At 32.2% G+C, this 13,128-nt stretch overlaps 1 protein-coding gene across 3 annotated transcripts in view; it reads right to left on the bottom strand.

The window, feature by feature from the left end:
• TDRD3 (tudor domain containing 3) overlaps nt 1-13,128 on the bottom strand; it is a 160,181-nt gene that overhangs the window by 13,938 nt on the left and 133,115 nt on the right. Inside the window, exon 13 of one of the 3 annotated variants that reach the window (XR_004232823.1) lies at nt 2,362-2,569. The exons of the other annotated variants lie outside the window; for them this stretch is intronic. The gene's annotated coding sequence lies outside the window, so the exon portion shown is untranslated. The remainder of the gene's footprint in view (nt 1-2,361; nt 2,570-13,128) is intronic. 3 annotated transcript variants of the gene reach the window in all.

The raw sequence follows: 13,128 nt of genomic DNA, 5'->3' as shown, positions 1-13,128 counted from the left end.
TGTTATATATTGTGCAAAACTCTCTCTAAAATGTATCTGATTTTTCTTAGTATCAATCTTTTATTTTCAAAGAATTTATATAACTAAAAATTTATATAAACTACATGGCAGCTAAATTACTTAGTAGGGCTATTATCTTCTGAGATTTCAATGAGTTCTTTTACAGATTATTTTAAGAATTATGAATAAAACAATTCCTTCAAATCTACATTACTTTGGAAATGTTAGTGACTAATGTTACTCTGCAATTATTTGTATGAGGATTGTTTACTAAGTAGATTATTCACTGTAGATTTTTAATGATCTTGACTATATTCCTCATCCCCCATTAGTTCCTATATATTTAGGAAATATAAATTCACTTAATTCAATCACAAAAAATAACAAGTTTTACAAAGTATTCTACATATATTATCTCAAAGCCACATATGGTTAAAAAAAAAAATCAGGGTGCTATAGAAGATATCCCCAAAGTCTTAGTCCAGTTTTAAGCTTTAATAGCTAATAAAAAGCTTTTAAAATAATATTCTAATAGTAGTTATTAAATATGATTTTTAAACAGTAATAAAAGCTTAAACTGGATTAAGATAAGCCATTAAAGCTAAATTAGACTAAAGCTTTGGGGACTATATATATATATATATATATACACACACACACACACACACACACACACACACACACACACATACACACACACACACACTTATAAAAAAATTACATTCAAAGGCTAAAATTAAAAAGATTTTTGGCATAATTTACTGCTTGGGATTGATTGTCCTGCTGCTCCAATTTATTGGAATGATCAAAACTTGAAAGTATTAGGAAAAGGATCACAATCACATGTTTTATTGTTCTTAAACATGATGGAAAGATCTAATTTGTGGGTATGAAAAAGTTCTCATTAGCATAAATACTGATCCTCATCTGACTAAATAGTTTTGCTTAAGAAAGATGTATAAATTAAATTGAAATGTTTGAACTGTCAACATAAATAAGGTTTTAAAATAATATTTCAGGGCTAAATTAGCATATAAGCATATGGGGAGACAACTATAATGTAGCGATAAGAGTACTGGATTGGACAAAAGTGGTCTGATTATAAATACCAACTCTTCCGCTTAGAAATAATACTAGATTTAGAGCAGAGGACCTGGATTCAAATTCCTGTGTGACTTAATAAATCATATCACCGCTCTGAAATTCTTTATCTGTAGGCAGAGTAAACTAGAAGATCTCTAAGGTCTCTTCCAGCTATAAATACTAAAAGTCTATGACTGTGTGGCTGTGGCCACGTCACAATCTTTAGTAAAATTGGAACAATAATAACAAAAGTACTATATTACAGGGTTACATAGGAATCAAATGAGAATATAAACTACAAAATGGTATGTAAATATTAGCTGTTAGAGTCTAGGAAGTTTTAAGTATCTGAGGACAGATCTGAACTCAGATCCTCCTGACTTCAGGGCTGGTGCTCTATCTACTGCGCTACCTAGCTGCCCCTCTTCTAATTTCTCATAACAGAGATTGGAGCAAAAAATAAAATCAAACTCAAGGAAACGAATCAAACAAATGAAGACATAAAATCTCTACAATTATGATGCCAAAGGGGGTAAAGTCTTGTCTAAAATATTATTTACAAGTAACAGTAATTTTCTAAGGTAATATTCTTCACTACAAGATGAGATAATGTGAAAAAAATTTTGGCTCAATTTTTGTGCAAAGTGACCTGAATCATATGAGTAAAGAACATCACTCTTCAAAAGATATTATTTTTCTTTCATTCCAGGGGAAATAATAGTAGGGGGTTCATCAATAGGAGAAAAATTAGTAACAAGCATTACTTAAAATAGTTTTATTAAGCTAGAGCTATAAACCTTATTAGCACGAAAGCTGAATTTCTATTAGCTACATCAGAGTGAAAATCAAGTATCTATAACAGAAACTAAAAATACTCTAACTTGATTTATATGATTAACCTGTTTGAATATCCTGCCTTTAAATCAAATATTTACCTTAAAAAATTGAGCAAGTGTCATAAAAAGACATCAGTGAGACAACATATAAATATGCAATTATAGAACCAAAAATCGTGAGAAAAATACACTTACTTTATTTGGTTCAGGAATTTATAGTTTAATGCATTGCAAACTATGATTGTAAAGCTAACTGTTAAAGTTAGTTGAATGAACTAAGATATATGCACTTGTAGTTGTTGCATACAATATCCTTTCTCATTGTCACAGACATATTTCTGGTACTTAGGCTGACATGAAAATATTAACCACTTTCACATGGATTAACTACATTATTAACTGTAAGGTATTCTACAAGCATAATTTCATTCTAATCTCAAACCTGTAGTAGTAGGCTGCTCCAAGCCAGGGTTGGATGACTATATTCTTTTACCAAGGTTCTTAGGAGAGCATAATTACATGTCTCCCTGCATATAGACACACAAACATAGACTTCTTAATTTCTCTGTTCTCAATCACTATTCACAAACATGGACTTCTTAATTTCTCTGTTCTCAATCACTATTCCTGAAATCAAAGCAGTGACCACGCTAAAAAAAAAAAAAAAAAAAAAAGGCATAGATAATTAAATACTAAATAAACCATATTTCAAATTTTATCTTATTTCTAAGTTTCATTTGCAGTGCCTGTCATTTTAATAGTAACTTTTAATAAGATTTCCAGCTCAAATTTTATAATCTATTAATAAGGGTCACAAATGCTTATTGAAGAAACATTTGTTGAATGATTTTTGTATGTATAGTAGCACTTCATAGAAAAAGGACAGAAGGATCAAGTCAAGTTAAATATAAAATCATTCTAAAATAAAATTAGTTTATTTCAAATTATCAATTTTTAAGTTATTTAGATCCTTTCTCAAGTTCATTAATGTGATGGTAAAGTAAGAATTACTCTATAAACCAAACAAAAGGATTTTTAGATTTTTGGAGACTATAACTGCCACCAAAGGTGGCAAATCTGTTTCCTCATTTTCCTCATCTATAAAATGGGAATAATAATAGAATCTTCAAGGATTGTTGTGAGAATCAAATGAGATAATAACTGTAAAGCACTTGGCAAATTGCCTGGTACATAGTAAACATTATATAAATGTAGATATTATTCCTATTGTTATATCTGATATAGTGTATTCTTTACCTCAAGTCACAGAGACACACTGGTACAGAAGACATACTGTGAGATCAATGATAACTGATATGTCAATTCTTTTAACCCCAGGTTTCTGTTCAATCTCCCAATGAGAAATCATAGGGAATAACAAAGGTTTTTTTGTAGTACCACAATCAATGATGTACTCTTTTGTGTGAAGAATATGATACTCAAATTTTCTATTATATCTGAATTATGGCAAAACAGACTTTCTAAGATGCAATGTTAAAAATGAGAAATTCCTTTATGGGTGAAATATTATCTGAAAATCACAGTTTTTGCCAGAATCCCAATAATGTCAAATAAGGCAGGTATATTCAGAATAGGAAAAGTTGAAAGGTTTTTCTGTTAGAGCCAGAAAAGAAATTGTCAACTTATTAAAAGCACTTATATACTAAAGAAATCCAAAAGGTCTTTAAGGCTAATAGTTATACATAAAGAAAAAGGATATGAGGTTTAAAAACTTTGTAGCAGACAAATACTATTAGCATAAAAGAACTTGGTTCTTTCATTTGTTAAAAGAAAAATCTATTTTACTCTAAATAGACAGGGATTTTAATATTGAAAATGTGTTTCTATACTCTTTCAGAACTTCATATTAAAGCTACATTTTAAGAATTCTACTACAGAAACATTATTCAATGAATGACAAAAAGTAGCAATGAATTTTTTTTTAAAGGCAAGGATGAGAAGGAAATGAGGAAATAGTTCTGTTTAAAAAGGGAAAAAGGAATTGAATTAATTTGGTAGGCTACTCTGGTTTGTACATTCCTGATTTGAAGGCCACAGTGCATAGCAGCTGCTTGCAAGGCCATTTATAAGCATTTAGGAGTTTTAACCAAAAGTTTGCTAAAGAAAGGCATTTACTCATTCAGGCTTTGTTATTCTTTGTGGGACTAGGAGAAAAGAATTGGACTAATTATGGTCAAAATAATAAAAATGTCACAAAGCTTATGTAAAAGGCATTAATATAGTACCCTCCCAACTACTAATGAAATCAACATCAAAAGAAACACTACATATTTTAGGTAAGAAAAAAAAAAGCCTACTTCAAAGGGTACTAAATTGTTCACTACATAATTTAGATAAAAGAATGTGTTGTATAATCTGAAAATCTCTCGTTCGTTCCTTTAAAAAAGCAGCCATGAAATGCCAACTAGGCATAGGTATTTCATGTACCAACTTGGTGTCTCCAGGCTCCTAGGATACAAAGATGAAAAACAACACTGTTAGCTTCTTTCAAAGGGATTATAATTGAAAGTAATGTGATACAGTAGAAAGAATGCTGGACATACAGGTGAGATGAGATCAAATCAAATCAGACCCTAGCTGGCTGTCCCTGATCAGAATATCTCTTAGTCTGAGTTTCTTCATCTGGAAAAGGGAAATGATAGTAATTGCACTACTCACCTCAAAGAACTGCTATGAAAAAAATACTTTTTAAAAAGCATTATTCAAATGTGAGTTCTCAAATACAATACATATTTTATATGGGAAATATTGAAGGGTTAACTGTAATCTCAATTTATTCTCTGACACAAAAGCCCATCATTTATTTCAGTACAAATAGCTTCCTGGTGATGCTATATGATTGTGAATTATGGTACTCCACCATCTATATAGAATCAAACGTGTGGTAAATAGAGAGATATATTGTGGCAAGTGGAAAGAACATGACGTTAGGTTATAAGATATTTCCAATGATTATTTGTTAACAAGAAGAAGCATAAAAGATATGATCCAGGAAGAATTTAGCTGAAAAAAAAGGATCACAGATGTAGAGTTTGCAAGGGAACAGTTGCCTTCTAGTCTAATTCTTTCATTATACAATAAGGAACTGAGGCTCGAGGAGTTAAGTAACTTGTCCAAGAGAAACTAATGAGTATTTCAGATAGATTTTAAACACAGGTCTTCCTGACAGCAGATCGAGCAGTATCTACTAAATCTTACAGCATAGAAGGGCTACTCAAGTAGATAAAATAAGTGTAAATAAGGGATAATAGCCTGCCAGCCTGAGTGATACAAAATTATTCAGAGAAGGATAAAGACTTAAGTAAAGCCTCTCCTGCATTAAGTAAATCCTCTATGAAGGGGGAGTTCTAGAAAGGCAGTGAAAAAAATTAAACAAGATTTTTTTTAAAAGTCCACACAAAGATCCATTTAAATAGCAAATTATAAATGTTAGTGGTAAATATTATTAGATTATATTTATATAGAAAAGCTTCTAATCACACACACAAATTAAGCATAATAAAAGGAAAACCATAATAGGGGCAAGGGGAAATCTAGACAAAGTGCTCTGGAAAAATCTAAGGAGGGAGAGATCATTTTTAAAGGAGGCTAAAAAGGAGATTTATGAAAGATAGCTGAAAGAAGTGGCACCTTAACTGGTTAGGATTTCAAAAAATGGGAGATTAGGAAGCAGTATGTTTGAAGCATGGAAGAAGCCTACACAAAGGCATGGAATTGTAATATTAGAGAAAAGTCCAGTTTGACTAGGAGGAAAGTATATTGAAATAAAGTTGGAAAGGTAAGTTGGAGTTGGATTGTGGAAAACCAGGTTCAAATGCCAGGCTAACAAAATTTTGTATTTTACTTCTAAACTTTCAGAAAACAATATGGAAGTAAATCAATTTAGCCAACATCTATTAAGAACCTCCTGTGTGTGCATCTGTAGGTACTAAGTGATGGGGATAAAAAGATAAACATGAAATATTCCATTTCCAAGTACTTTACATTGTCTACAAAGAAGATAAAACACATACAGAGTTATATGGGTAGAAGTAAACCAAATAATTTTAAAAGGGAGAAAATACAAAAGGAATAAGGAATGGGCTTGGGCTGTGGTTTCTGAGTTGGACATCAAAGTATGCTGAGGATTATAAGATAGGAGACGAATAAATTCTTTTCTGACATGGGGAACTATTTCTGGAAAAGTATGAAGGTGAGGAACAGCCAAGTTTGATGAGAAAAGAGTAATGTGAATGGGGAATAATAAGAAATAAAACTGGCAAGTGGAAGCCATAATGCAGAGGATTCCAAAAGCCAAGCTGAGAGATATATTTTATTTTCAAGAAAATAGGAAGCTATTGGGAATGTTTAGTAGGGGAGTGGCAGGGTCAGTCCTGTGTGGTTACAAATATCAATTTGGCAGCTGTACAAATTCAAGAGAAAAGTTCCTGGAAGCAGCAAGATCATTTAGAAGCCAATATAAAACTCTAGGTGAGAGTTAATGAATACCTGATATAGGACAGTAGGTATGTAGATATAGAAAAGGAAATGGATATGAAAAATGGTAAGAATATGAATCTGACTGGAATTCTGAAACTGACAGAAAATGAAATTATAAACTGATAGGGTACAAAGTAAGGGTTACTAAGTTTAGAATTGAAATTAAAATGTTTTTAAAACATACAGTAACAGTTTTACTTATTAAAATATTAAGTATTCTGTATTGACATATAGCTAGGAGATTTGCTATCAAAATATTAGTGTGGTGGAGTTCTGAAATTAAAAAAAAACAAATGCCTATAAAAGATCTAGGTTATGGTTTAAATATTTTATAACCAATAGAAAGTTATTAGCTCAATTAGAATTATAAGGAAACCAATATATACTTACAATAAGCCACATTGTTTACAAAGAACATTACTTAGAATTTATTATTTAAAGAGTGCTAGAAAAAGAAGCAGCAATTATAAAGAACCAGCATAGCTTCAGCAAAAAAGAGGTTATGCCAAGTAAATTCTTTTTTGAAAAGATAATTCAACTGATTTGTCAGAAAAAAGGTTAGATGTTTTAACCTAGATTTTGACAGTATTTGATAGAATATATTTGATGTTCTTTTGCAAAAGAAACAGCTATGTAAACTAGATCAAAACTTCTTAAACTGTGAGTAGCAACCCCATATGGAGACTTGTAACAATGTGGGGGTCATGAAATTATGATTTATTATAAATAAGTGTTTAATTTGTATTCCTGTTTTATATAACTACATACTTTATGCAAGACTGCATAAAAATTTCTCAGGTAAAAAGAGGTCATCAATAGAAAAAAATTTAAGAAGCCCTGGACTAGATAATATTACCATTAGATGATTTTGAAAACAATTGACTAGGTGAAATCAAAGAGAAGTCACTAATGGTTCCATGTCAACCCTTGGAAGAACTTCAGTAGAGTACTCTACAGACCACAGCTTTCTCCAGTGTGGGTTTTCTGGGGGAAAGGGAGGGAGGACAAGGCAATTGGGGTTAAGTGACTTGCTCAAGGTCACACAGCTGGTAAATGTCTGAGGACAAATTTTAATTTAAATCCTCCTGATTCTAGGGTCAATGTTTATTCACAGCACCAACTACCTGCCCTTCTCCTGTGCTTTGTGAATTTGTATCAATGATTAGGACAAAAGCACCAATGACATTCTTAATGGATCAGATGACACAAAACTAAAAGGTTAGCTAACTCCTAGATGTCCAATTCAGGATCTAAGATGGACCTGATCTGAAGAATACTGTAATGTGGAGAAATAAGTATTGTGTAAAGATTGCTAGATTTAGAAACAAAAGATATAGGTTGGAGTTTTGAGTTTGTCACTTTTAATTGGTGATCAAGAGGAAGCCACTTTAACTTCTTTAGGTCTCAGTTTTTTCTTATGTAAAATAAAGGAAGTTGATTCAGTAACCTCTAGGGTCATATATTGTTGCCACAGCAGCCAAATAATCTAATGAGCTCTTAAGTTGCATAAAAAGTTACAGCTTCCATGAAAAGGGGAAATGATTGCTGTTATGAGAAAAATATCTGGAGTCTTATGTTTAAGTCTAGTCACCATGTTTTAGAAAAACCTTTGATAAGGTAGCTATCATCTGGGAGAAAGCAATCAAAATAGTGAAAGAACTTAAACAGGTGCCATATAAGAGGTTTGCTAAAGAAATCAGCAATGTTTAGTCTGGAGGAGATAAGGCTCATGGATGTGATATTGTCTTAAAATACTTTTTAAAATGTTATGCTCTGTTTGGCTACAGAATTAAGAAATGGAAACAATGGGCAGAAGCTGAAAAGAGGTTAATTTAGAATAAATTTCAAGGAAAATGTACTTTCAAAATGGAATGGGCCACCCAGAAAGGCAATGAATCTTTCCTGAATTTAAGTCCTTAAGTAAAAAATTTAAGGTCGTTAAGTAAAAGCTAGCTAACCACTTGCCGTGTTAAGACAGAGATTTAGCATCTACTGGTCATCCTGCCATCTAGGGGAGGGGGGGGGGGGGGGTAAGGGGTGAAAAATTGGAACAAGAGGTTTGGCAATTGTTAATGCTGTAAAGTTACCCATGTATATATCCTGTAAATAAAAGGCTATTAAATAAAAAAAAAAAAAAAAAAAGACAGAGATTTAGGGATTTGAGTGAGATGGCAGGGAAGGGAGAGAGGGAGGATTTTCATAGATCTGAATGACCTCTGAGGTCCCTTTCAACTCTGAAATTTTATGACATATAAAAATTGAGAGATTAGAGAAGCTATATGGAAGAGATGGTACTGAAGAGGAAAAGTGTATTTTACCTGTTGGACAAAAGGCAGGTTAGAAGCAATTGAGGAAAGGGTATGGTATCAAAAAAACTGAAGTCATGTAAAGCCCACACAAACATCAAATGTTCTATTTTTTATTCATCTTACTAACTTGTCTATACATTTTAAAATCTTTTAAAGATGATTTCATACTCAGAAATCTTAATTATTATGATTGTGATTCTAATGCTGTGATTCTAAGTTTTTGAAGTGCAGTTATGGTATAAGAACAATAAACTATTAAAGATTAAATATACTTGAATGGAGTTTAGTATTTTAGAAATAAATACAAAGTCAACCTAGAATACATAAAAGTTATACATAATAGCTATACTGCTGCATGGCAATTAGGCATACATAGCAAACAACAAAGGTAAATAATTCCAATTATTACTACTTTGACACAGTAACTAACACCAAGCAGTCTGTCAACTGAAGGAGAAGAAGGGGGAACTGGAAAGACCAGAAAGCTGCTGAGGCAACATACTTCATGATTCCAGGGAGCTCAGGAGTCCAAGCCTTCCTATTTCTCTGGCAAAGGCCACCCTATGCCCATAGGCACTAGGGTTTCAGAACTGCCTTTATAGGAGCATTTAAGCTTTATTTCAGTGAGGAGAGGGAAAAAAAAAAAAAAAAAAAAAAAGGAACTAAGGAGATTGGCTCAGGAAATCCACAAAGTAAACTTGTGAATGAGGGAATAAATGGAATTCCTAACTGCTTTGGATTACTGCTTTAGCTCAGTAAGAAAGGGGAGAATCAGGCCACAAATTCTCCATCTCCCTTCATGGCCTACCTTCTAGTCTTCTTATAAACATTCTCACCTGAACGTAACCCCTGTCCTATACCTCTTTGACCTAATGACACTAGCTTCCTTGCTTGTACCATGAACAAGACATTCCATTTCATGGCTCTGAGAATTTTTTCTGATTTTCTGCCACGATTTCTGTTTCCTGGCCTCCTTGGCTTCCTTCAAGTTCTAACTAACATGTTATCTTTCTATGAATTATTTGTACATTTTTATTTGCTTATCTTCTCCTTTAGACTATGAACCTCTTTAAGGCAAGGTACTTAAGCACAGTTCCTGCTTAACCTTAATAAATACTGACTGAACCTTCTCCAAGGTTCCTAATTCCTCACAACTTCTTCCTACCCATCTTTATTGTCCTCTCTTTAAGTTAAAGGAAGAAAGTTAGAGGGATCAAATGTTCTTTTTTATACTTTTTCAGAAACTTGTTCTAAGCCAAGAGGATTTAAGGGACAGAATTACTCTGCTCAAAAATCTTGCCAATTCTCCTGAAATTCTACCAATTGGAAATTTGGGAAAACAGCTACATTAACATATTAACATAATTATTAACATCCCCTATTAACATAAAGGGGGACAGGAGTGACTATCAATGATTCTTATCCTGTATTTAGCTTAATTAGAATATTTTTCTCCCCCCCAAAATATATGTTCATAAAGGAAATGAGCACAGGAATGTTGATTAATGGATAGAGAGAATTCAAAAGCTAATGTTGACTTTGTCTCCTCTGCTGATCTTTAAATTCAGCTGACATGAATATTTATTAATGTAATCTTATATACTCGACTTTTATGACTTGGCTAGAATTGGTTCCAAGGCAAAACAATCAGAAAAACAAAGGCATGGTTTTGGTTCTTGTGTGTAACAAACACAAAGATTAAGTTTAAGAAAAGAAGATTAAGTTTTCTTAAGGTTTGCTAGATATGCTAAATAAAAAATAGACTTAAAACAGTTCTCATCTCAAAGGTAAACTTTTAAAATAACACAAGTTATTTTACAGAGAATGTTTCAAAAACCCTGTTCACAAACTATGTACTGCACTCCCCAACAATCCACCTTAAACCTTCTCTTTAACCATTTTTTCATGTCCTTAAATCAGAATCTTTCAGTCCTTATAATTATAGTTATTGCACTGCATAATGGCAAATTCACATAAATTGTACCTATTCAAGTTCTACTTGATGAATACCTCAAAGTATTTTATTTAAATTTAAAAAAAAAAAAAAGCATGGATAAATGTAGACATGTTCCTTCTTAAGAAAGCAAATCTTATCCATATCTAAGCATTTTAAATAGATTTGATCTGGTCTTCTTTATTATTGATAACGCCTTCTTAATAATGACATTTAGATTTAGCAATCTCTGATTTCTTCAATATTTCCTGTTTTTTTTCCCTAAATGAAGGAATTATAATACATCTTTCCTACTCTGTATTATTTGTATTCCTAATAAGTTGTTTCAAGTATGCAACAAGAACTTTTTATTTTATTTCTCTTGCTGACATCTAAAGAATCTGGGATACAATTCAAGAGAACTTGGCATATTAACAACTTTTTAATAGTTCTAATTTCTTTATTATCAGCTCCAATGTTTCCCAATAGTAGTCTAGAAAGGATCTTGCATTTATGAGAACTATTTCAGTAGAAATGAGTACAAAGTAAGCATTAACTCTGACTTTAATGCAACTGGTAATCTTGGCAGGCAAAATACCAATCAGGAATATCATGTATTTGTGCCAAAGGCTTTTTAGATATTGTCTTGAGTTTAAAAAGATCATTTATTCAATCAATTTTTAAAATCAGAGAATCAATGGTTTTATTTTGGAAGAGGCACATCTTTGTAAGATGTGTAGTACAGAGTAAAGAGTTAACTGAAATCTTAAAATGAAGTTACAAAATAAGTTCAAAAAAGTTTTTAAATACTGATTCTATAAAAGACTTTTAAATGAGCATTAATTAAATAGTTTTTGTAAATAGGAGAATTAAAAATTTTTAAAAACAATGAAACTGGAATGTCATAAGGAGGCAGCTAGGTAGTGCAGTGGATAGAAGATGAGACTTAGAGCCAGGAAGACCTGTCTGAATTCAAATCTAGTCTCAAACACTTACTATCTCTACGACCCTGAACAATTCACTTAAACCCATTTGCCTCAGTTTCCTCATCTGCAAAATGAGATGGAGAAGGAAATGGCAAACCATTCCAGTGTCTTTGCCAAGAAACCACAAAAAGAGTCACAAAGAACCAGACGCTACTGAAATGGCTGAACAACAAAAGCATTGTAAGGAAATGAATTACATACACACACACACAGGGAATTCATTAAGTATGGGGAAACCTGTATGAACAGCGTGGTACAGCAGGTAAAGCATTTGATTTCTATTCAGAGGAACTAGGTTCAAATAATGATGCTACCATTCATTACCTATATAACCTTGGGTAGGTAAGTTGCTCGATCTCTAAGATTTAAAAATTTTCTTATCTGCAAAATGAATGCACTGGACTAAATGATCTTTAAATAAGGCCTCTCCTCAACTCTAAATCTATGCTTCCATAACATTAAATGCTACAAAACAAAAAAACTCAAAAACGTATAAATAAAAGTTTATGTTAAATGCAACAAAACAGGTTAAACACAAGGATGAAGTAGGCACCACCTTGTTAAAGACTGAAACACAAAGCTTAACAAACAATAAACAATCAAAGTAAAACTGCTAATACTTGCATTTTACTTTGCTACCTCTTTTGGGTGGGGAAGGGGAATAATTTGTAGTGTGTTTTTTTTTTTTTTTTTTACTTTTTTGGCCATTAAGACAAAATTTAACAAGATGCTGCACTTTCCTAATTCCAAACAAAATCATTCAAGATAATGATCACAGGAGAAAATTGAAAGTATTAAAGTATGTGTCCCACTGTTTCCTTTTTTCTTTTTTCCAGGAAACATACTGCTTTCAAATATACAAAGCTCATAACATTTACCTGATGTGTTCATTAAGTACCACCAAAAATGTGATTATTACAACAGGAAAACAAAATACTAGGAACTATGAATCTTAGATTTATGAAGACTAGAACTGGTCACTATTTCTCCTTACCACTTGTTGCTCAAGTAGATGACAAAACTTAGAGAGTAGCCCCTGATTTCCTGAGAGTGTAATATAGGAATGATATTAAAAAGACAGGATCATACTGATAAGTGTGAATAATTTAAAGTATCACTCCAGTTCTTTCTCACATGCCCCTTTTTAGGATCCCTATTAGACTCCAAACTCTACCATTAGATTATCAATTCCATGAATGCAGGAATTCTGTCATTTTTCATCTCTTTTTTTTTTCCCTTAATCAGAATCACAGGATTTCAGAATTGCAGTGAGCTCATTTCACCTATTCCTACCTGTAGCTTAATAGGAATTTCCCCTATAATATTCCCAAAAGATTAAGCAGCCTACAATTGGAAACCCTCCTTGAAGGAAAAAATATGACTTCTGTATGCACTCTCTTCTACTTCCTGACAACTAATTGTTGTGTTATCTCTTTTATGTCAAGCTGCAAATCTGCCTCTTTGAAACTTCCAACAAATTC

Source organism: Sarcophilus harrisii, chromosome 3, assembly GCF_902635505.1.
Source record: "Sarcophilus harrisii chromosome 3, mSarHar1.11, whole genome shotgun sequence".
Classification (NCBI taxonomy): Eukaryota; Metazoa; Chordata; class Mammalia; order Dasyuromorphia; family Dasyuridae; genus Sarcophilus; species Sarcophilus harrisii.
The sequence above is the reverse complement of the archived record's forward strand: the minus strand, read 5'-3'. Positions and strand labels throughout refer to the sequence as shown.